Source organism: Ostrinia furnacalis, unplaced genomic scaffold (genome assembly GCF_004193835.3).
Source record: "Ostrinia furnacalis isolate ACB-3 unplaced genomic scaffold, ASM419383v2 OfSCF0876, whole genome shotgun sequence".
Taxonomy (NCBI): domain Eukaryota; kingdom Metazoa; phylum Arthropoda; class Insecta; order Lepidoptera; family Crambidae; genus Ostrinia; species Ostrinia furnacalis.
In genome coordinates, this window is record NW_021131115.1 from 484,099 (window position 1) to 510,880 (window position 26,782).

At 36.3% G+C, this 26,782-nt stretch overlaps 1 protein-coding gene across 6 annotated transcripts in view; it reads right to left on the reverse strand.

The window, feature by feature from the left end:
• The window catches only part of LpR1 (Lipophorin receptor 1), a 686,741-nt gene that overhangs the window by 378,660 nt on the left and 281,299 nt on the right, over positions 1-26,782 (reverse strand). The window lies entirely within an intron of this gene.

Consider the following 26,782-nt stretch of genomic DNA (forward strand, 5'->3'; position numbering starts at 1 on the left):
TGTTGGTGAATCATGAAGTTTGGGTCATCGTGGCTTTGGTAGCTATCCTAAAAAAACTATCTGGCAAGGTGTTAGAACTGTCAAAACTGTCTGGCTGATGAGGAATCTACTTCTAATTATTGCCCAAATATTACATATAAAAATCAGCTTTTATGGTATTCTAGTCTATTACGGTATTATTGGTATTTTAGTGTATTACGTCAGTATAATGTGGATGCTCTGTATCCTAATCTATGGCGTCGCATACGCAGTTGCATTGATTAAACCGCGCGGCACCGGGATCCGTCCCCTAGTTGTGGCATTGACGCGCATTATTGTTTATTGTAACAACTGTCGTCTGAAATGATTGTGTGAACATAGTCTAGGTGTGATATAACCTTTGTCTGTCTTTATTGTCTTATTATGTACTTACAGTATGTGTACCCATTTAAAGTTTAATCTAGAGCGTTTACATTGGGGGACCGAGGAAAGTTGTGATATTGTCGATTTTTGGAAACTTATTAACTATCAGCGAGCTCGCAACAGCGCGCATTTGTTAGCTCGAGAATTGAACTAAAAACGCGCATTTTTACGAGCTCGCTAGCAGTTAGTAAGTTCCCAAAAATCGACAATGTCTCAACTCTAATCTGTCACAACTTTACTCTCCTCGGTCTCCTCTAATATCTATCTGTCTAATAAATGCTCAAGCTTTCGGTATAAATTGCTAATCTTGATGTGGAGAATAATTTATTCATCACAAGACTAACTTAGGGGTAAAACGACACAAGTAATTGGTTATTTGAGAATGCAAATGTCAATATTGCACATGCCCTTAGATGTTCCACGAATATGCAAATTGAAATGCTCAGCTTAGCGCTCAACGCTCAGGTACGATAATATTAATATTGTTAAGTGAATGAATGAATGGTTGTAGCGGCAAGTGATTGAAATTAGGGTATCTACTCGTAGTCTTCTTGATATCCTAATAAGATATGTATATTTATATTTTATTTATAAGATATACGTCTAAAAGATTAACAAATATCATTAAACATTTGGGAAAATGTAATAACCTATAGGTGAATTTGAAAATATTCAGTTCTGGTATAAATGTGTTGTAGAAGATTCAACTCTCAAAGATATTCAAATCGGAATTTAATTCGGTTTGCATCTATTTCAAAGCTACTTGCAAATGCATTCAGAGTTTCAAACTTGAGTTGAATAGTGCCAGTGCTGTGACTGCCCGTAGATGGGACGGTAACCTCTCATTCACGGATCCCAACAATACCTACTGCCATGCAAAGTAATCTGGGGTCTGCCAGACGCTGCAGTTGTATTTATCTGTCTAGACTACAGAGTAACGATGCCCCAGACCCATAGCTGTGTTCCAGGTATTGTCAATTTGTTCCAAAGTTCGGGACATGGTATGGTGGAGAATGTGACCTTTTAAATCTAAAATTAGCGACGAAGGGATTTAACAATATCTGAAATTTATTTTCCCTGAACTATTCTTGGTGAAAACCCTTGATCCGATAAGTGAGCGGTTATACCAATAAACCTTAATATAAAATTTGATACCTACTTTTATATTTTGACATGACTAACTTATAAAATACCCTGGAAACATGATTCATTCAGAAAATCCTATACATACAGCCCTCGTGGCTTAGAATTCGATCTGCCTACGATGCTTAGATGGGACTTACAAAGTACTAAAGGACTCCCTTTATAGTGACTCTAAGGCCCGATTCGGCCAAACTTTTATCCGAGAATAACTCCTGGTATAACTGGCACATTGACAGTTTCAGTATGGGAAATATGTCAAAACTGACGATTTGTTCTGAGATTAATATTTACTCTTGTTTAGTTGATACCACCCTTAGTCAGATTAAATCGTGACATACATATTTTGAACACACTGTATATGTGGATTTGGTTGCAAAAACATGAGTAAGGCCTTTAGACCCTCTCGTACAAATAAGTTATTTAATTGATTCCATGACGCAGTGCCGCCCACAAAGCTAGGATTGCATCATCATGTAAATACATAATTAGAGTTACAAATTACGTTATGTGAGTACATGGAATACGTCTGCAGTTAGACGCCACTAATAAAACAACTAAATCTGCGATGACGTTATAGTTTTTGTGTACCTTAATTACAGATTTTGTCTTTTTGCGACTGTTTACATGTTTTTGCGCAAACAATATGAGATTGTTGAACTCTTGGAATGTTTCTTTATAATAAGAAATATCAGATTAGATACTTTTAAAATTCAGCAAGTGTGCTATCATATATTTTTAATGAAAAATAGCTGCATTTGACCTCAGTCTCAACTGATGGTAATTGACGATGAGGTCTCAGACGCGCTCACTCAGACTTAGTTACGGCTTTTGAACTTTTATTTGGGCTCTGAGTTTGCAAAGTGAGCCAAATGGACGAGCTGTAGCGTGTGGGTCATCGGTCGGGGCGTTTACCTTATTTTACGAGTGGAGCCGCCAGAGGTCGCCGTCTGCGCCCCTCTCCCTTCCACACTCATTAGGGGCAGTCTCTCCTCGCACGGCTGTTCTGCTCCAAGTCAGCAAAGCCGTAAAAGTACGGTCCTACAACTCAAAGCAAACTAGATAACAATGTACAGTCGCGGAATGAAAAGGTTCGTCACCTTAGTGTCGGTTTTCGCTTGCACTAGGTACTGTAAGAGTCAAACCTGCCAACATAACAGTGCAAGAAACAGTGCTGCTAACATTTATATAAATATGACGTTTGCTAACGAATAAGGTTTTGCTTGTTTATTTTTCTAATCCCATCAGTGCAATGCAATGATGACATTGACCAATTGACAATAGTTTTTTTTTATTTAATAGAAATAATAATGGCAGGTTGAACCAACAAGAAGGTTTTAGTTTATCAATCATAATAATCTTCTTGACAAGATAAATCGTCAAACAACTTTGACATCAACATCTGAATAATTTTGAACTTTACTGACGAACAGTTAAAGATTATTTTCTCTAACTCAAGATTATTCTGTAACATAGTTTCAAAAGGTAATATGTGCTCGCGATTCGTTGAAGGAATCAATTTGAAAACTGACGAACCTTTTCATTCCGTGACTGTACTAAACTTTGACTAGATCTGCGACGGCTGATGCTCAAGAATTCATATTAATAACTCTGTCAACTTGAGTCTCTCTATAATATTAGAAACTTATCCGTATCTGTAACTTGTACCCGTATCCTAAGTTACTCATACATTCTTACAACTCCAACGCTAACTCTACTAACTTCTTGTAGTCTACAGTAATAAATAATACATTTTACGATAGCTTGTTTTTTATTCTTTATGAAAAGCCAATACTTAAAGGTATTTTTTTCTTTCCAGGTGATATCACACAGAAAGGCTATGAGAAGAAGCGATCGCGGCTCCTCACGCCATACATTCCACAACAACCGCCCCAAGGTAAGCGCGCGGTTCGACTGAAACGCAATCGCTGCTAACACCGCCTCAACTAAACACAGGGCCACCTGTCATGACCCGCGAGTACTGGCTTCGCTTTCCAATTCGAATTAATCACTGACATCATGTTCTAATGAGCTTCCCAGTACTTACGAGTCCAAGGTCGCGACAGAAGCGTCGCCGGGGTCAAGTGTCAATTGGTCGCCGTCGATGGACGCTGGACGTTCGCGAAACGATCGTCGCCGCATCGGCACTGCTCCGATTCCGCAACGAGGGTCAAACGGAAAGGCCATCTTGAATCTGGACCCTCGACTGTACAAATTTAGAACGCCCAGTTCAATGAACCGCATTTATTTTAATCTTTCTAGAATAATTCAGACTTTCGTTTGTTATTAGTCTCGTGTCACAACGATCTATTTTAAAAGGCCATTATTATTTTTTCGGTCGAGCGGTCTAAATTATCAAAATAATGAGGTTGGCCTTCAGAGTATACTCGTATCTACATAAAAACAGTCCGAGTAATTTATCCTTATGAACAAACGTCCAGCGTGAATTGATTGCGATTTTTTATTTCGTTTTTGTTTTTATTTTATATCCTTAGTTATTATTTAAATATGGTTTAGTTAGTCGGTTGGCCACTAGCACTTCAACCACACTTTATCACCATGGTACTAAACTCGACTTATTGCACGTAATGTTAAATCATAGCACTGTTGGACAGCTTACCTGCTTTCGGTGCATCTGGCTAACGAAGCCCGAGGTGAAACGTGATTAAACGTTTATGAAATTAAAACGGTTGCTGAGTACTTCCTTAATACTCGAAGCGTCGGGCAGTTAGTTTTTGTACGCATTGGCAAATGATTGTAATCAGTTTTTGGTTATGGTTTGTAACCCTGACCTTTGCGGAAATGCTCTATTTAAATTCAAAACGTTGTTTTTATTTTGTGACAATTACGGACTGAACGCTAGCGATATAATGTACAAATGTTGTTAGCTGTTTAAGGTTTTACTTCGTATTTAGTTGTTTCTGAATTCATTGGATTAATTGCACGTTCGTCATTGCAGGCCGTATTCATATTTTCCGAACGATGTGAGATGCGGCGATTCAAACGAGCCGTTAACAATTAATCGATCCTCGATTAAGCGGCGCGTGGTATTGTGCTTGTGAAGGTATTATCACATCGCGCGGCCACAATAACCCCTAAACTTTAACTACATAATAATTCATAGAACATACACTATTCCTTAAAAAATTAACCCTTTTGTCTTTAACCCTTTTGCCTCTATATCATCCTTAATTGGTGAGAGCCGGATCCGACTTTTCAGCATTTTTTAAACATTTCTGTTATCAAGTAAAAAAACTGGTTACAAAAAGCTTAACAAAGTACGGAAAGTTAGTTTGCAGGAATCTTTCTACAAATTCAAAATACCGGCAGAGCTAAGGCAAATCGTAATAGTAGATGAAGATTAGGGTATCTGGATCCAACCATTCAGGATCCAGATACCCTAATCTTCATCTTTTCAACAACATTTACTTATTTTATGATCGGACTACAACAGCATATATTTTATGATCAGACTAGATCAGAAAATTAAAATCTCTTTAATGTATACTTGAATCATGAGTTTGNTGTGACTCCTTGTAGACTTGAGTGTCTAGAGCGTCCCTTCCTCCACCATGCGTAAGAATGTTTCAAAAATACTGTCTAAGGTCTGTAGCTAAAGGTCTAAGCTGCAAGATAGAAGAATCTTTTAGTCAAAAAGATGGCAGATGCAGCAGATGTCAACGGATTTAAAACTGGAGTTCATGTGACTCCTTGTAGACTTGAGTGTCTAGAGCGTCCCTTCCTCCACCATGCGTAAGAATGTTTCAAAAATACTGTCTAAGGTCTGTAGCTAAAGGTCTAAGCTGCAAGATAGAAGAATCTTTTAGTCAAAAAGATGGCAGATGCAGCAGATGTCAACGGATTTAAAACTGGAGTTCATGTGACTCCTTGTAGACTTGAGTGTCTAGAGCGTCCCTTCCTCCACCATGCGTAAGAATTTTCACAAAAATACTGTGTAAGGTCTGTAGCTAAAGGTCTACGCTGCAAGATGGAAGAATCTTCTAACCAAAAAGATGGCAGATGCAGCAGATGTCAACGGATTTAAAACTGGAGTTATAAATAAATAAATAAATAAATAAATCTTTATTTGAAACCAGAAACAATTTTACACAATCATTTTAGCGTTAACATATGCAGTAGTCTAAGACTGTGTCGCAGATGTTAGCGCCCACCTCTAAGTAGACGGACGTTTTAGACAAAGACATTAACAAATAACATTAAGTTGGTATACATTTAACTAAGAACAAAAATAGCAGTGTGTGAGTAATGTGTAGTGTATGATGTGTAGTGTATGACGTGTAGTGTTTGATGTGTAGTGTGTGATGTGTTGTGTGTGATGTATTGTGTGTGATGTGAGTGTTAGTTTATGTATGTGAAATTACTTAACCAGGGCTTCCACCTCATCATAACCAAGGGCAAGCAGCCATTTACTCAGAAGGGCTTTACACTTATGTGATGTTAGAGGGTAAATGTTCAGTACTTTATTAACCTTGTTGTAAAGTTTGGGACTTATATAATCATAATGATGATTTGCCAATACCAACCTACACCCCACTGTAACACATACTATGTCTTTTCTTCTTTTAGTCAGCGATATAACTATTTGGATCAAAGACAAGGTCTTTATGTTAACGCAAAACAACACTTACGATAAACAATTTTCGGACAGAAAGAACCTCCCAGAAGCAGAAAATATCTATGGTGGGATATCTGATTGGCTTCGATGCCATTACTTTCAGAACTGCCCTTTGAGCCCGTTCAAGCTGTATTAACTTTGTTTTACCAACGGCTCCCCAAACTGTAATGCAATAAGTAATTATTGCCTGGGAGTAGATGAAGATTAGGGTATCTGGATCCATCCATTCAGGATCCAGATACCCTAATCTTCATCTTTTCAACAACATTTACTTATTTTATGATCAGACTACAACAGCATATATTTTATGATCAGACTAGATCAGAAAATTAAAATCCCATCAAAAACAATACTTGTCAAAAAAACCAAGTCTCGCAACTCAGTTGTTCTACGGTAAAAAGTTGTGAGATCCATGTAATACCAAGTCCAATCCAGGAAATCTTTAACGTTTTACATAAATTATTGACTTGGCCATCGCATGAAAACACGTGTAAATTAAATTATTTAGTGCGATGGCCAAGTCAATAAATCTCATTTCTTTTTGTATTTTGTAGACAGCAGTTATGTATCTAGAAAACTGGACCGAAATTGAAAAATTTTACTCGACTTGGCGGTTGCACTACCGTGCCCCCAAATCTCTNACTTGGCACGCAACTCTAGCGAAGCGAGAGCTAGTGAAATTTCATTTTTATGTGTTCAGGTATTCTGACACGATTAAAGTAAAAAAATAATAATAAGTTTCATATGTATAACATATTATTTCCAAGATAGAAAGTAGCCTATAACATGTTATTCCATTCCATCTCTATATCAAGTTCATATACGTTCAGCCGTTCTAACGTAATTGAGTCAGCTAAATATAATATGTTGTTAAAGTAGCCTATGCGTTGTTTTAGACTATATTCTATATTTTATGAAATTTCATCCATATAACTATCCGTTTAACTGTAAATGTGTAAAAAAACATAAAATCATATCTAAACCTTTAGACTTTTATTACGAATATGAAACTGATTTATAAGATATAATATCTAGGTATTTGTTGTTAATAGTATTCAATTCAGCTTAAATAAGAGGTTTATGTTTAGTTAAGTTCTTAATAAAATTGAATACATTTACACTTTTTTTTATTAAATAATTTAGGTTTTGCTAAAATGAAACAGTTTATTGATTAAACACATAACACATTTATTTATCATTTAAAATATTTTTAAAACAGTAATTAGCTCTCATTATTTACATAATAATTAAAGTAACACTAAACTAATAATAAGTACAGTACAATCATATTGCTACATTTTTTTCAACACACCATTTCTTTATACATATTACATTTTTTAATGCACATACTTTTTCATGGTTAACACAGTTAAATAATTTGGGATTATCTAAACAATAAAGATTGTAAAGAGTATTTAAACTAGGAGCACCTAGACAAGTTACATCCATTACACTATTTTGATTACATAAATTATGCACCCATTTAATCTTTTCATCTCCTTTCACAAGAATATGTTTACCTTTTAAATAAGGTACGATAATTCTTTGAAACTCTCTGTAGTCAATATGTCCTTCGTTCCACCGATAGCCTCTGTTCTTTTCGATCCAGCAAACTTGTCTTTTCTCTTCAATAGTTAATGAACAGAATGGGTATGGAGGTTTGATTAAAAATAGATGGGTATGCTCTTGAGTAGCTATAGCAAATTCTTTTATTATAAATTCATTTCTATTATTTTTAAATCCTTGCAGATCGACAACTATATTGCTATTCATGATATTTTCTTAACGATGTTACTCAAAGGTTTGTATTCGAATATACAATCGTTTAAAATCAAACAATAAGCAGATGTCTGATCTGGTATTTCTTGGTCTGTTTCGATTTCAACTCTCACATCGATTGAACCTTTTAAAGTTTCGTGTTGTCTCGAACAGTCGATAACAATTAAAGGAGCTACGTCTCTGAATTCTTTCAAACTTAACAACGGCTCTGACCGACGTCCGTGATATGACTGTTGAAATCTTGCATACTGTTCGTATAATAAAGAAAACCTATCTTCTGAAAAACTAATATTTAGACCTTCATACGGATAATATGATGAATTTAAAAAGACTCTTACATCACGGACGTGACAATGATCAAACTCTGCCATTGACAATGCAACGTTATGTTTGCGGTTGGTTTGTAAGGCAATGACAACAAATCGCGGTTTCTCTACTTGTGAAGAAGTTTTTATAGACCAGGTATGCTTACGTGTTTTAGGCAGTAATGGGTATTCATACAGATCCCAATTACGAAACGTTAATGGAATAGCTCGATCTTTCTCTAAATGTTTTAATAGGTTAATTCTTTCTCGGTCCGAAACTTTGATGTGTGGAACTCGCCATATAATTTTATTTATTATAATGTCATCTACAACTTCACCCGCGTTTAACTTGACCGCATTAAGATTAGTATTACTTCTCAGTAATACTAACTCGTGTTTAGAGTTAATAATAATTTTTTCGTAGTCTTCGGCAAATCCTAGTATCCTGTTTAATGGTATGGATGCAGAAAATGATCCACCACTGGCATTGTTTGTTCCTGCGGTTGACCAGCCCCAAACTCGACCACACTTAGATTCATTGTCATTTAATGATAGGTAAGATTTTAAAAACAAGTTTTGTCAAGTATAACCTAAGTGACGCCACATGGAGAAACTGCATAATCTACCTATCCTGCGGGAAGGAGAATCGTTCTCAAATTGGAGATTCAGACTGGAAATGATCCTCAGAGAAAGAGAACTACATAACACCATAAGTGTGAAATACCGAAAGGAAGATGATAAAGAATTCGCACAGAAGGACATGAGGGCGAAATGCGCCATCGTGCAATGTCTAGACGACAAGTATTTAGAGACGGTAAAGAACTGTGAAAGCGCTTTAGACATGTTAACAGCGTTAGAAAATCTACTTGAGAGAAAAAGTATTATAAATAAACTGCACTTGAGAAGGAAACTAATAAACCTAAAATGTCCATCAGGCACAAAACTTCAAGATTTCTTTATGAAATTTGATGGAATCATAGGAGACCTAAATGGAATCGGCACTATTATTGATGAAGAAGAGCAAGTATGCTATTTACTGGCTGCTATGCCACCGGAATACGACGCCATAATAACCTCTATTGAGACTATGTCGACGAACACCAGCTTGGGAATAGACTTCATCAAGTCAAGATTGTTGGATACGGAGATAAAATTTGCTGACAAGGAAGTGACACCGGAGCAAGCATTCTCATGCTACACATGTGGAAAGAAGGGACACAAGTCTTATGAATGCCCGACCACCAAGGACAAGGACAACTACCAGGTGCGGAACTACCGAGGAAATCGAGGACGTGGAACCCGAGGAAGATCATGGCAAAGGAGACCAAGGATGCGAGGACGGGGAAGAGCAACCTGCGCGGTGAACACCGAGGAAAAAGAGGAGAAGGAGCAATGGGCATTCACGGCTTTCGGAGCAAATGAAGGGAATTATGACATGCAAGGTATTGGTAAAAATTGTATTAAATTCATAATAGATTCCGGAGCTACTGAGCATTTAATTAAAGATTGTTATAAAAGTTTGATGTATGACATTGAAAAGATAGATGAAATTAAAATATATGTAGCTAATGGTGAATATTTAACTAGCAATGAAAAAGGTAAAATTAATGTAACTTGGCAAAATGAAAATATTACTATTAACTGTTTAATAGTTCACAACTTGTCTTATAATTTACTGTCTGTAAGGCAATTATTAAATAAAGGTTTGAAAGTGCAATTTGAAAATAATACTGTATCTATTTTCAGGGGACAGAAAGTAATTCAAGGTCAATTGCAAAAACGTTTGTATGTAATTACATTAAATATTACTGAGAATTGTATGCTGAACCAAGTGAAAGATATTGACACCTCTCTTTGGCACAGACGGCTAGGACATCTAAATAGAAACGGACTAAAAGTATTAGGTTTGCCAGTATCAAGTGAAAAATGTGATAGTTGCACAGAAGGAAAAAGCACTAGAAGGTCATTTACTGAAACAGGAAAATATTCAAAACAAATTGGAGATTTAATTCATTCGGATGTGTGTGGCCCGATAGGTCCAGCAAATATTAATGGAGAAAAATATTTTCAGGTTATAATTGATGACTATTCGCATTTTCTTACAGTAAAGTTATTGAAGCAGAAAAATGAAGCAGAACAGAACTTAATTGATTACATAAAACAAGTGAAAACACAGCTGGGATACAAAACTAAAAGGTTGAGACTGGATAATGGAGGTGAGTTTACATCAAACTACTTCAAAAACTATTGTCGTCAAAAGGGAATAATACTACAGTATACTTCACCACACACACCAATGCAGAATGGTACCAGTGAAAGGATGAACAGGACATTATTGGAGAGAACAAGAACTAAATTTGTTGAAACTAAACTTCCAAGACATTTGTGGGGAGAAGCAGTATGTTGCTCAGCATTTGAGTTGAACAGATGTCCAAGCAGAGTACTACAGTATAATACACCGGCAATGATATGGTTTGGAGCTAATAAAATAGACAGAATGAAAGTATTTGGCTCAAGAGCATGGAGAGTGGTTATACCTAAACCAAGTAAGTTGGATGCTCGTGCAACACCCATGATTATGGTAGGATACACACAATCTGGATATAGGCTATGGGATCCTGAAAATGACAAAATAATATTATCAACGGATGTTATATTTGATGAAAGCAGAACTAAATATGAGAAAAAAGAAAACAGCGAAAATGAAGGTGACTATGAGAAAAAGATATGGTATGAGGAAAAGGAAAAGATCAATGAGTACGAGGAAAAGGAAAAGTTCAATGAAGATGAGGAAAAAGAAAGGATTCAGCCAGATGAGGAATGTGGAGAAGAACAGGCAACGGGTGAAGAAGGAAAATTTAAGACTAAATATGGAAGGACAATTAATAAACCAGGACACTTACAAGAATATGAGATGTACATGGCATATTGTCTAGTAACTAATTCACAGGATGAGACACCACAAACCTATGAAGAAGCGATGAAAGACAAGGACTGGAGAAAAGCTATAAACAAGGAAATAGAGTCATTAGAAAAATTAGAAACATGGACAGTAATTGAAAATAAACCAGGAATGAGAGCTATCGACACAAAATGGATTTTTAATATTAAAGAAAATGGAATTAAGAAAGCAAGATTGGTAGCAAAAGGCTTCCAAATACCAGATAAATATTTTGAGACAAACTATGCGCCAGTAGCGAGGATGGCGACTGTAAGAGGATTCTTAGCGCATTCAGTAGAAGAAGGTCTGCCAATTTACCAACTGGATATACCAACAGCATTTTTAAACGGAATATTGGAATCTAATGTTTACATAAAAGTACCACAAGGAATTAAAAGTAATGGAAACAACATATTGAAACTCAGAAGAAGTTTGTATGGCCTTAAGGAAAGTCCTAAGTGTTGGAATGTACAGTTCAATAAAGTTATGCTCAAAACAGGATTGAAACGGTCAAGTCACGATTTTTGTTTGTACTTCAATGAAGATGTAAAACTTTTAGTTTACGTAGACGACATTTTGTTAATGGGAAAAGAAAAAGAAATAATAAGAATTAAGATGATATTACAACAGGAATTTAACACAAAGGATCTAGGAAAAATCAAGAAATTTTTGGGAATGGAAATTGAAGAAATAGAGAATGGAATTAAAATAAGTCAAACTAAACAGATAGAGAAAATTATAGAAAAATTCAAAATGACCGATTGCAGAGAAGTTTCAACTCCAATGGAAGCAGGATTCAATGTGGATTCAAAGGAAGTGATTATTGACAATGTACCTTACAGAGAACTTGTTGGAACATTGTTGTTTGTATCATCAAATAGTAGACCTGATATAACTTTTGCAGTATCATACTTAAGCCGCTTTTTAGATAAACCTACAGAAAGTGCATGGAAAGCAGGAAAGAGGATAATCAGATACTTGAAGGGGACTAAAAATAAAGGACTAGTGTACAAGAAGAAAGGAGGATTCAAGGAATTGACAACTTTTTCGGATGCAGACTGGGCTGCTGATAAAGCTGACAGGAAAAGTACCAGCGGGTGTGCGGTTTTCTATAGTGGGAAACTAATTTCTTGGTATGCAAAGAAACAAAATTCTGTTGCCTTATCTACAGCCGAGGCGGAATACTTAGCAGGGGCTCAAGCTGTTACTGAGATAGTAAACTTGAAAGGTGTCATATCAGATCTTGGATCAGTAAACATTTCATGTAAATTATTGATAGATAACCAAAGTACTTTAAAACTTATTGAAAGTTATGAAAATAGCAAACGTTCAAAGCATATTGACATTAAAGCACATTACATTAAAGATATTATATCTAAGAAAGTAGCTTCACTAGCTTATGTTGAAAGTAATAAGAATATATCTGATATTTTTACTAAAGCTTTGACTACTAACCAACATTCTTATTTAACATACAAAATGAATGTATTGTAAAGNTATAACTATCACGGCGTGCCCGTCCAGTTCCCGTCACTACTAAAAACGTGTCACTGTTACTCACAACATATGCCGGTTTCCCCATTAAACTCCATAACGACACTAGTCATATCTGCCGAACTATTTGAGTTTTAAGCGTGGGATTTTTACAGCATGCACTTTTCGCGGAGCTCTGATAGATGGCGTTGTTAACTCAATTTCTCCCAATTTCGTATAGTGACGGTTTGATTATGAACGTGCGAATGACAATGAAGTCAATAAAAATACAACCAATTTGTAAAAATAAACTATTAACTATTCACGAGTAAAAAAGGAGTAAAAATAACTTTCGGCTTTCATTTCCCGGAAAAAAGGCTCTATATCGAAGGGGATAGTGATCTACATTCCTTGTTTCAGCTTTTGACGAGCCGTCGCCTATCCTATTTGTTTAATCGTTCATTAAAAGATGAATGGATGTGCGTAGATTTTTGAAGAACATGAGACTGTTCTAATAAAAATGTTTAGTACTTTATACATAATTATGCTGCCAGCCTTTTGGGCACCATTCCTGACTGCGGCGCTGGGGTCGAAGTATTTTTTATTTTGTAAATAGTTTTTATCATTAGTAGGTAATTTTTAAATTTTAGTTTTTAAGTGATTTTAAGTTTATGTAAATATATTATAAAATTATTGTTTATTGAATAAAGATTTTATTATTATGTTAGCATTTATTATCTCCAACTATAAACATTTTTGACGGTCACTGAAAAATCACAATGAGTCAGCGATGCAATAAGTAGGTAATATCTACTTATTGCATCCCTGACTCTATCGAGTTAGACCAGTAATTGTGTGACTAGAAGCAAAAAATAAATATATTCTTACAATATCAATTAGTTTCAACGACTGCACATAGCCTTTAAGATTGTAATAAAAAAAATATTGATTATTTTTAAATATTTTACCTCGGATTTAAAGCCGGTTATCTAAACGTCTAATTTTGAACAAAAGCCTGCGCACTGTAGATATAAGCACTCGTTACACCCTTTACTTCCGATACAGTATACTGTTATGGGCTGTCTAAACCCGCCATTATAGACAAAGGAAGCCTGATACCAAGGGTCAGAGGTAGGTAAATAATCAGCGACCGTACCCGCCAGTAAATCGAGTCTTTCTCCCAAGTTCAAGACCTCAATAATAGCGTGTTCGTACGAAATGTGGCTCTGAATGTACCATTTTACCCAACCCGGCCCTCGGCCCTTACATGGTACAGGGAAGACAAACAGTCCATATAAGAAAAGGACTCGTTTGTTTATGAAAAATCTACTTGATTTTTTAAAATTAAGTCATAATTCAAATCGTGGGCGGGGCACATAGCTCGTAGAGCTGATGGTCGCTGGGGCAGGAAAGCTCTTGAGTGGCGACCACGAGCCGGAAGACGTAGCGTGGGCAGGCCTCCCACTAGGTGGACCGATTATCTGGTGAAGGTTGCGGGAAGTGCCCGGATGCGAGCGGCGCTGGACCGATCTTTGTGGAAATCCTTGGGGNGGGCTTTGTCCAGCCAGCCGTGGACGTCTTTCGGCTGAAACGAACGAATGAACGAACGAAATCAAATCATTAGCACGAGTTTAAATTTCAAATTATGTTGTAAGTAAGCGTTTTGATTTTAGAGAGTTCTTCATTTATCAATTTAGTTCTTGTACATGTTTTGTCATTTTATACTCGTAGTCTATGAAAATTCTCGCTAATTCCTGTTACGCCATAATAACTAACTTCTAAACTCCTCGCGCAATTTAACTTTGCCAACTGATTTATTCTGAACAGTAGGTACATAGTTACCTAAAAAGTGGAAGAATTCTGAAATAACGGGTAATAGGTTTGCTTTTTAAGACGTCTTCATTTTTTAGACTGGCTTTCCGTATTCTTCTACTTTCAGTTTTTCGGCGGAGTAAGTCAGCCCTATTTTTTTCGTAACTCCCAAACAACACGTGTCGCGACCGAGACACCATGTATTTTTCAACTGGAGTGAGTAGGTTGTTCTCCTTAGGCTGTAGTTCAGGGTATCTTCGGGTAAAGAGGCCATCCAATCCCCGGTTTACCGGAAGGGTGCGTTATTTTTAAATGAAACGCTCCAGCGATCGCCTTACCGGAGGTGGGCTCGAAGCCGTGGTTGATGGATCATTAACATTTCTTGGCGTTTAAAGGGTTATTAACAAATTGTCTTTTGTTACTTGTTAGTCTGAATTTAAAAGTGCTAACTCACAATGACACACTTTGAAATGAAAACAAAATAACAAGTTAAATTAGTTGATGGTAGTTCGATAGAAGCTTAGAACAAATATTTTTTAAATGATGGTTTTGCTTAATAAAGATTCTCTTGGGTTCAAAATGCGTTGACTGAGACAGGAGGCAAACGAAATAGAAATATTGTAGTATCTAAGGTTTGGCCTCAACTTTCGAATTTCGAAAATTCGAAGGCCGAGGGTATTACAGTAATTTCTAAATTCATTATAAAACTTTAATAACTTCAATACGCTTAGGAACTTTTTTTGTGAACTTTTTGTAAGTCTCTTTCTAAAAATAGTGAAATCTAATCACCACTATTACCCAAAGCTGAATGAAATTTACAAAGACCTACCTACCTATACCCTGATTTTTTAGAATCCAGCAGAGATGTAAACAAACACTTTCATACACAATTACACCATAATCACTTACGTGTTCATAATATCATACACATTATTTGACAAGCCCATGAAACCAACTTTATTTTCACGTAGGGTAAACCGTATAGCTATTGCCCACTTAAAGATTTCAAACACATTGAGATGAAAAATTAAAGAAAGTATTTTAATTATGGACCATTTATGACTTTTTTCTTATAACTCAATAAACTGTTAAACAGAATATTAACAGTTTTTAGTTAAAACTTACGTAACTTAGAAAATATTAAAATAAATTTAAAATCCTCCAAAAAGTAGGTACAGTCATNACTGTACGTAGTTACAAAGTTACCCGGGAATAAAAAAGAAATTCCAAAATCAAATAGCGCAGCGCAAATGCAATATGCATCCCGTTTTAAAATGAAAAAGGAGCGAGACACGAGCACAAGGGTGAATAACGGGGAATTTGAATTTTGTAACCTGGTTACCAAATTGCTTAACAAGCTGTTACATGCGTAGGTGGCACTTTGCGTTCGGCGCGGAAAAAATTCCGCAGAATTTCTGTGGAAGGGAAATTGTATGAGCTTTTTGTGTCCGCATTGTATGGTCACTCGGGTACGGCTTATCGATATTTCAAGTGAGAGGGATAATGAGGGAAATTTTAGTTTTTGATGAAATATTACTAAAAATGCTTACACTATTTTTACTATTATAAAGTTCGGTAAAATGAAAATGTGCCTAATAGTAATATTATACTCTATATTAATGTTATAATAATTTTAACACAAAAAAAATGTTAAGTTATATGAACATGTTAGTTATTGTGTTCTGTTGTTGTTAATTATTAAAATAAGCCGAATTATTATATTTTTTTTTAAATAAGCTGAAGCGAGAATTGGGATGAAAATTATTAACATCCGTTGTATGTAGGCCAACAAGTTGAAAGATCGTCATCATACATTCGAAGTACTGAAAGAGTAGGGAGGCACTTTCCTCGAAATCCAAACAGACAAAAAAAGTAAATGATATTTCACAGTAAGTTTATAGAAAATCAGGAAAAAGGAGTACTTTTACATGAAAACGAGCCGGCTATATTTCCTGTTAAGTCAACTAGCGGTGAAGCATTTTTCTTTGTTAAAATCTCGGAAACTTTCAATATTAAAAGTTAAACGGTTCGAGTCAACACCAGACCTTCGCCCGCTTAAATGCACAATACTAAAAAGCGGACAAGAGCTATAGAAGATTAACTAAGTTGATAACTATAATAGAGTACAGAAAAAGTAGCAGCCCCACTTTGTTCTCACTTTTAAACAAAGATCTTTTAAAGAAATGTATTCACGGTTTCTTGAAACATACGAGTAAGTATTAGCACGGTAAACTATTTTTGTAGCGTAACGTTCAGATTGTGTTTATATCTGGGTTGCTTACCTTTTAAAGTTCTACCAATTACCTATTTCAGCACATTCACTGAGGTTAGATTAGATTGCAATGTAGGTAGGTACGTCAAACTATAATTTGCCGGAATATAATATACTTACATACCTAATGAAAGCAGGATTCATGCCGAGAAGCGTATGCGTTGTAGAGTCAATGGGCCGCTTATTTATAACAAAGCAAACCCACCTTATCAAGGCTTTCATGTAACATGGCGTAATCTTCTACACCTACTGTTATAATTCTCGCTGTGCTAAATACACTCGCCTTTTCGTAAAACAACGGGGAAAACTTAAACTTGGTTAGCTGGACGTAATTGCGAGCCCTCGCCAAGATAAGCCGCTTCTTTTTAATTTTCCTGAAGAAATTACTTCAATTCCCCCGTTGAATAAATGAGGACTGTTGCACTACCTACGCTTAGTACTTTTTTTAATTTATTTTATTACCACCAAAGTACAGTGGGGGAAACTGCAGTGAGTGCGCTAAGTAACGTAATTGTTTTTGTAAAGGATTTATGCCCGTTTTCACCATCAATCCCTAATTTTTAGGTGACACCTATGTACCTAAACAATATTCCTGTTATGTGTAACCATAGGCGTCACTTTAAAATTAGGAATCGATGGTGAAAACGGGCATTAGTCAGTTCACAAGAGGCTCCTATCAAAGATATCAATGGTTTTTATACTGCAGTATCTTAGTGTTATACTTGCAGCACATCTTTAGAGAATCTTGAGACCTCGATCTTAAAACCTTCCCTATATAGGACGCATAATGTTGTAGGCACTTACGCGTTCATAGTGACTTAATCTATAATCCTTAAGCAAATCTTTAATCCTTAATATCTTTATTTATTCTAACTAAAATCATACAAGAAACATAGACTATATTAAAAGGAACATTTTGCCGATTATGGCGGGTTGATACCTGAACTAGGAAAGATCCTGTATCTCAGGTCAAATCTTACTTATTTTTGAAAAACTTAAAACCACTTTTTTTGGAGCCAGTGAGCTTACTATCTCTGTTTATAGTGCAACTGGAGAGATCTTGCAAAGTTTCTCTCTTAGAGAAAGGTTTGATTAAGTACGTGGATCCTGAGAGAAAAAGCTCTAGTGCAAACGGAGACTCGAAACAAAATAGAATGCTAGTTTGGTATTCTGCACTGAATCGCGGAATGAACAAGCTTTACTAAGTAGTTGGTAATTAACAAGAACAATTAATCACTTCAGTTTAAAAGGCAAAAGGAAGGGAAAAGTATTTATTGTAAACTAGCTTTTGCCCGCGGTTTCACCCGCGTGAAATTCACATATCGTCATAAATTATAGCCTATGTGTTATTCTGGGTTACAAAATTTAAAACTGTAAAGTTTCATCAAAATCCGTTAATTAGTTTTTGCTTGAAAGAGTAACAAATATACACCCATCCAAACATCCAAAATGTCGCATAATATTAGTAGGATACAGGCTGATTATTTTTTGTTTCTGTTGAACAGTTAATGCAGAAGTGATCCTTCAAATTAATTAATAAAATCAAAATCTTTATCAGTATTCGGGCCCATTTCAGGGCACTTTTACACACGTTCCGAATATAGCTTGCGCTACTACCACTTCGAGAAAACATTATGGACTGATGGTGCTGAGAACAACTGGCGGAAGAAACCCAATCACTTAAGTCTAAATGCCAAAGATGTTTTAACTTTTATCTTACTTATGAATGAGAATATAATTAAGGTACCTAAAATAGACGTTTTATAGTAATTAGGTCTAACAATAATTATCAAGTTTTCAGACTTAGCAAACACTTAAGCACCTCCAAACTTAAATTAAGGAAAAGTTTAAATAGGTTCATGAGTTATTAAATTTTGTGTAGGTAATAGGATAATATATGAAAATCTGCGTAGGCAGTTTAGGAAGTAGCTAAAAGTATCCCTAATTACATATTCTTATAAGTAAGTATCCTTCGGTACTTACTTAAGTACATTAGGGAAGCATAATGTCTACTTTGTCTCACAGAAAGATAATGAAAATGTAATAAAGAGGTTTTATGAGCTTACATCGGTTATTCGATTAGGAATATTCTTTCCGACTTTACTTCCTTATAATAAAAGGAAATAAACTAAAGGACATCATGCATTATAAAATGTTTCGTCAACTTCAAAACTAACACAAGTGTTGAAACTTGTATACAGGATGTCCCAGAATGGGTGAAACTGCTATGGGAGGTTTACTTCTGACCTACCCCTAAAAAGAACCCTTATTTCAAATGTTGTATTTTATGTAACTGTAACTGCTACATATTTGATCTTTTTGCTCAATCATCTCACTGAAGCCCTATACTGGATGAGACGAGAAGAGGCGAGATGTGTTCAAGCTCCCAATAGAATTTCGTTATTTCGTTCTCACGTTCGGCCGGATCATCACTTACCAACAGGTGAGATACAAGCCAAGAGCTTCCTCGTCGTGGTTAAAAAAAATCTCCAAAACGCTTTGATGTAAAACGGCCCTGAAACTAACATACGGAGAAGAGAAATGAAATAATCTTATTAAATTGTTTCCTTGCACACATCTCTTCTAGTTCACACATTGGTGGAAAACCGACCTTATTGTTTAACATGCGGAGAAGTAGAAATATCCAATGTTATACAGTATACATAGTATAATTGGTTGCTTGCACACATCTCTTCTGATCTCCTCTAGTCTACACATCATGGAAAACCGACCTTATTGTTATGCTTTACCATTTGGGATTCAATTCAGTCCCCGCAGCGTCGCTCGGAATCGGTTGTTTGCGGTAACAAAGCATGCGAATTGTGATGCAGGATCATACACAGATTCCAGAATACAAAACGCAGCTTGTTCTGGCGAGGCTTTGAATAGAGAGAAGATGATTTTAGATGATAATATGCTGTAGGTACTTTTAATTACTTGGTATTTTTTCCCATTTTCGTTTTCATTTGCAGATTAACCAGGTGGAGATAAAAATGGAAAACCTATTTAAATACCTACCTATGACATTTCTACACTAATATTATAAAGAGGAAAACTTTGTTTGTTTGGTTGTAATGAATAGGCTCAATCACTACCGTTTCTAAAAATTCTTTCACCATTCGAAAGCTACATTATCCACGAGTAACGTAGGCTAAATTTTATTTTGGAAAAAAATAGGGTTCCGTAAAATAAGTAGATAATGTAGTCCACGCGCGCGAAGCTGCGGGCGGAAAGCTAGTAACTAAATAAAAATATACCTACTTATCTGTGGTNCATTATCAAAACCAACCACTAGCTTTTACTACTCGTATGTTAACGATATTGGATTTTCGAATGTGATTTACTTCTTCATACAAAATTAGACCAACGTTATCGTATGGTTAATCTCACGGGTCGTTTTGATAAGGGTTAAACTTATAAAATTCTGGTAACTAAATGCCGCCCAGTATACAGGGTGTTCTATTGAATATCTTGTAATTTAACTAGTGTAGGTGGTTAGATAATTGAATTGCCCTGTTAGATTCCTAGATGTATGATGTCCATATGACGTAAGACACTACTGTATCATTTTGATAAGCAATTACCGCTAAAGTGGGGTTGACATTTCTTTAAGTTCATAAAAACAACGACATTAAAGTAAAATTTTAATATCGAACACGAAAAAAGCGAAGGTCAAACAAGCTTAAGAATAACACCATAAAATTAAAGAAAAAACAATTTAAAAACATTAAGGCTGGGTTGCACCATCTTACTTTAATTTTGACCAACGTCAAAAATCTGTCAAACTCAATACAAAAACCACCGGTTATCGTTATAGTTACCGTTAAAGTTTGGTGGTGCTACTAAGCCTAACTGCTGGATTGTTACTGATAACGGGAGTAGTAGCTACTGACTCTAGGTCCGTAGTATGGCTGGCTGTGGTAGTTTCCGTAGGGTTTGTAGTCGTTTCCATAGGGTTTGTAGTCGTGGCTGTGGTGGCAGGAGTCGTCGTACCATTTCGATAGGTCAGCCTTGGCTAACTTGTTGCACGGTACATGCTCGTTTCTGAAATTAATTGTATCTAGTTAATTATATTTCCTTGGATGTTACTTGTTTATATTATTAGCTTAGAGAACACAGGAAAAAGTTTTCAATATGAAAAGACACCTCGGCAATTTATTTGCCTACGTTGCCTACAGACAACAGTAGGTACATTAGACATTTTTTGCACCTATTGGTTAGACGACAAAACTAATGCAGCAGCTGCAGTGAAGGGCTCGTTCAGTGATTTACTTTTATTTTTTTTCCAAAATGGAGCAAGAATACAAAATACAAAAAATACAAAATATTTTATTTCATTACAAAAGTACTTAAATAATATACAGGGTTTGGAGTAAGAATATTGCTAACGAAAGGTTCTCTATCCTTTATAACTCTATGATTGTATGTAATTCGTTTACGTCTTATTAATTTTCATAATACTGTGATAAAGTAGATCCTATTTTGTGCTCCAAATATCAAAAAGGTCAAATTAATGGTAACGAATGCTGAACATCCAACAAACAGGCATCGAGCGGTCAAAATTAAGAGAACACTAAAGGGCGGCCATCTTTAAATTCCTTTGATGTAAGCCCGATTCAATTTTGAGCACTCTTTGCCTCTTGTCCTGAATAATAAATGATCCTTCCTTAATTGCATTCCTCCATTCCATTGCAACCAAGAGGAGATGGTGTCTCACTTAATTTTCGCTTTTAAATGCAACGCCCAGAATTCAACGAGATAGAGCTTATATATTTTGTAAGTGGACAAGGGATTTTGGCGCTTAATACAGAGAAATGTCGTTGTTTTTCTGCGAAAGTTGCCAGTACTTGCTTACAAATGGTGTAATTTGTGCTCGTTGAATTTTTCCTGCTTCATAAACTAGGCTGTTTGAAATACTTTGATGTTTGAATGTTAAAAATAAAGAGGTAAAGCGAAGTTTAGAAATAAATACATTATTTTGTAAAGGTACAGTCGACATCACTTGACGTTTTGTTTATATTTTTTAGAGTATAAACGATTACTAGCTCTAGCCCGCGAGTATTAAAGAGTATTAGCTTTTTTATCAGTCACAGAAATACTTTGCGCGCTTCATGTACCGCTTTTTTCAATAAAAAAAAAATAAAGATAAAGAGATCCAGGTGGATCTCTTTATCAAACATCAATCGGTTCAGTGGTATAAAAACGTACCTATATGTAGATAGACAGACATAGTTACTTTCGTATTTATGATATTACTCGTAGTATGGAAGTATATCCATACTTTCGAACGATACTATTCGTATACATAGTACGAATAGGACGGATAATAATGATAGTACGGATAGTATGATTACTAAGAATAAAAGTAATGTTTTTGTAACTAGCAACACAATATACCCATGTCCGACGTTGAGTAGCGCCTGCGGCTGGATATGCGTGATGCCCTCTGCGTTGTCGCACGCCAGGCGCGCCATGTTTGTCTTCCTGATCTCGTGCAGTTGAGCTGCGAACATAATATTCGTTGACAATAAGCGGAAAAGCTAAGGCTGGGTTGCACCATCTTACTTTAACTTTATCAAACGTCAAAAATCTGTCAAACTCCATACAAAAGCAGCACCGGTTGTCGTCATAGTTACCGTTAAAGTTAGGTGGTGCAACTCAGCCTAAGTAACGAAACAACTATTGTAACAGGGTGGAAACGATAAGTGATCTCACTCGATTATTTCTAAACTATACGTGATATTGAAAAACTGATTACTGATCCTGAAAGTGCTTCAGGAGCTCTATCAAACGGTATCAATAATAGATTATAGAATACACTGCATCCATTCAAAAAATCAATGTTTTCAGCTAAAAATGTATTTTTATCATAACTATTGTTGAACAAATTCATTTGGTTATTTATCAAGTTTCATACACCTACCCACTGGGTACTATAAACCAAACTTTTGGTAAAACGTTGGTAATTGGTTACAATCGATTTTATCATTTTTATTTTTATATTATTTTGATTGATCAAAAACTTAAACGCGAGAGATAACAAGCTTTGTTCTCCAATTTCCATGGAAGTTAATATCGTCTATTCAAGTTATTTGCAGAAAGGACACCGCTGTAGCAATATTGATACCTCCTTCCTTTAGTAAGACTAAGTTCATTTCAAAGGACCAAAGCAAAGTTTAGTAGTTCAGCGCGGAATCAGACAAAAGAGGCAGCCGTTAGATTTGCCCGCTTGCCTGGTTCCGTTGCAAGTTACGACTAGGCTGACCACAGTTTTTTAAATTAAATAGGACTAAATTATTATGAGAGTATTCACTCTGGATAAGTGGGGGGAGTATAGCACTTGAGCGAGGCATTTACATCTATGCCCGGAGAGGCAGACGGGGATAGCAGTGTGGGGCCTGACCTGGACTAGACTGCATGTTATGCACTTGAAAAAATACTTCAGATAGTTTCAAGTAGAATATGTATTTAGTGACCCCTATGAAAACAAAATTCATGTTATATGTTACCATAGGGGTCACTTAAAAATTAGGGATTGATGGTGAAAATGGGCAAAGGACTGTCTCATTTTAGACTGTGATATTTGGTTACTATACTTACAACCCATAGCTAATATTTCAAGCGAATATTATTTACATAGAACTTTAAAGTGTAACACCTCGCGGACAGATAATAATTTATTTTTTGATTCGTGGTTAAGAGCTTAGGTCTTGTTACAAACTAAGTACTTGTATAATACAAATGTCCGTATTTACAAAGAACTATGAGGTCTCACAGTGCGCGTGGACGTACAGGGTCACACACGAACCAATCACATACCCCTATTCAACGCTGCACTGTGCGTTCGATTTGCTGCTTCACTTAAGCCAGCATCGTTTGAGAATACGGGTGTTACTTATTTCAATTATGTACTTACGTAGAGTAAAGCTGGTGTACTGCTGACCCCTCTCGAACCAATTCGCGGGAAGAACCTGGATGCGGGCAGCGCAGGACCGTTCATTATGGAAAGCCTTGGGGGAGGCCTTCGTCCAGCAGTGGACGTCATTTGGCTGAAACGAACGAATTTAGAGGAGAAAGGAATTTATTTAAATATTTGAATAAAGGGGGAGTTTTAAGGACAGACAAGTATTTTAGGTAAAGTAAACGGGTTTAGCTAAATAAACAGTACTAAAATAACCAAGGTTGTTAATACATTATTCATTCGTCAGGAATTGCTGGAGAATTGAATTCTCTTCACTCGTAGGTTCGTAATTCTTCGGTTATTGTTTGTGGTCAATAAAGCAATTCGCTTGCAATTGGCGTTTAGTTAATACATTGAAGGATTCAACAGAAATAAAAATAAAATATTCTGTGAACCTTCAAGTACCAGCAAATTGAGGCATAATAGAAATCAATATTGTTATTGTTGGTCTCATGCGATCGCTTAGGGTTCCACGAGATAAAGTTGGATAACATCACAAAGTTTAATGGCCGTCAAAGTAATGTTGTCGAAAGTGATACCATCAGAATATTTCAGACAAAAACTACAGTGCAAATGAAAACTACAGTAAATGCATAATAAATAAAAATGTAATTGAACTGGGAAACTTACCTCAGCGCTCATAACATCCAAAAGGTCGTGGAAATGCTTAACTGGTTTGAGACCACACACGTGTCTGTAGCTGGTGTAGCCTGGTAGACCGAAGTCTCTGCCTCTCTGGATGTCTACCGCCACATGGTCGTGGGCCTTGAGTATCTCTCCGTAAGCCTTTTCGGAAAACTGAAATGGAAACAATTGGGTAAGTGATTATGTCATGCGACGATGCTACGAATATATCGAGATTTGAAAGATAGTGGTAACAATTAAAATTTTAATTATTTATCAGGTGTTGAAGGCTAGTCCTAAAATTACAGATAAAATTTCTTGCTGTTACTTATGTCTACCTACTCTTTACAGAAAAAAAATCACACGATACATTATGATGGTATACCTGATTGGCGTCTATTTAATTAATCCTAAGCCTTATCAGAGTATACCGTATCGAACGGTACATTTCCCATTTTCGGATGAGTAGGTACTTTTTTTTGTATCTCATATTAAATTGTCTAAACAAAATTACGCTAGGTACGAGTATTATGACATATTCGTTTAGGTACTTACATCAGGGTCTTGTATGTCATCAATCTGAGCGGCATTCTGGTAGAAAAGACCACGGTTCAGCTCTTCGAAGTTCGAGTGCTGTTCAATGAGCTCTTGTCTGAAGAACGTGTCACTGTACGATAATTCGCCAACGTAGTGGTAGTCGTCGTTGTATTTCCTAAAAAAAACTAAATATTTTAGATTCGATTTAGATCCATCCGGTGGGATATACAGGGTGTCCCAAAAAGTAGTGTCAAGCCGAAGCCCAGAGGTAGAGCATCACCAGGGCTACCCGAATCATACCCATGTATGTTCCGAGATTTTTTATAGTTTAGGAGTCAATACTTTTTGAGACTCCCTTTATGTATCTATAGCATTTTTTTTATAGAGCCGAGATATTTATTATTATAATGGGTATTTATTTATTATTATTATAATTATAAGAGTGACGCCACTCTAATATAAATTCTACATCGTCATTATTAACTGCGATAATAATGAAGATGGGATTGGCCTTTTCTTATGCCAAATACATGAGTCTTTAGTGATACTTTAACTTATTATTTAAATAATAACTAAAAAATAGAAAGAGATCGAATTAAACTATACTTTTCGTTTCCACAAATTGACGAATATCTTCACTTTTACCAATAACCCTGTTACAAAAAGTTACTCGTACTTACTTCAGCCTTCCATCCCAGATGGTACGGAAGAATCGTTTGGCCAGCTCGAACTCGGCGTACACAAGCGGCTCCATGCTCTCGTCGTAAGCGTTTACGTACTCCACATGTTCAGACATAAGGCCGTTGTGCACCAAGTTCTTGCGACCTGCAAAAGGTGGTGAACTTTGTTCATGGTATAGTTCGTTTCATCCACGAAGATGCACGTAGTTTGCGTGCGAACTCACGGACAACTAACCAATTGCAACGCTGCCGATGCCAACAATGACGCTGGGATTGGTCGGATTAAACTCCCCACACTCGTGGTTGAAACGAACTATAGCAATAGTTTCGAATTGCTGTAGTCAATGTGAGGTATGAATAGATAAAGGGTGTAAGGAGTTAGTACAAATTGAAACAAACCACCTTAGTTGAATACCAGTAAATTTTCAACTAGACAATACCAAGTTACTATTTTGAGATCATCATGATGGTTTCAGCCTATAGTAATCCACTGGCAAACGCCAATATAGCTACTGCTGTATTTTCATGAGTTTGACCATCCTCCAGCTCCATTAATATCGATATCCCTTGACAAATTTGACAGTCATTTGTCTCGTTCCAGGAAACGTCAAACGAAATCTAATATTAATTTGATGCAAATTCGAATGGAATTTTAACACATTGCTGCATTGTGCCAATTCACGCATGCCCCAACATCCGTCTATTATTACCATCTAGAAGTGTAAAAGTCTACGTACCCATCAGAAATGGTAGAAGCTCGTAAAGCATGATGTTGGCGAAGGTGGCAATGTTGATCTGCCGCGCCACTTGGAAGAGTTTCTCGTCCTTCCAGCACGGGTTCAGTTCGTGCAACTCCCGAGAGATCCTGTTGTGCTATTCTATTACTACTTTTATTACTATTAAGCGTAAGGTCTACATACCCATCAGAACTGGCAGAAGCTCGTAAAGCATGATGTTGGTAAAGGTAGCAATGTTGATCTGCCTCGCCACTTGGAAGAGTTTCTCGTCCTTCCAGCACGGGTTCAGTTCGTGCAACTCCCGAGAGATCCTGTTGTGCTATTCTATTACTACTTTTATTACTATTAAGCGCAAGATCTACGTACCCATCAGAACTGGCAGAAGCTCGTAAAGCATGATGTTGGCAAAAGTGGCAATGTTGATCTGCCGCGCCACTTGGAAGAGTTTCTCGTCCTTCCAGCACGGGTTGAGCTCGTGCAACT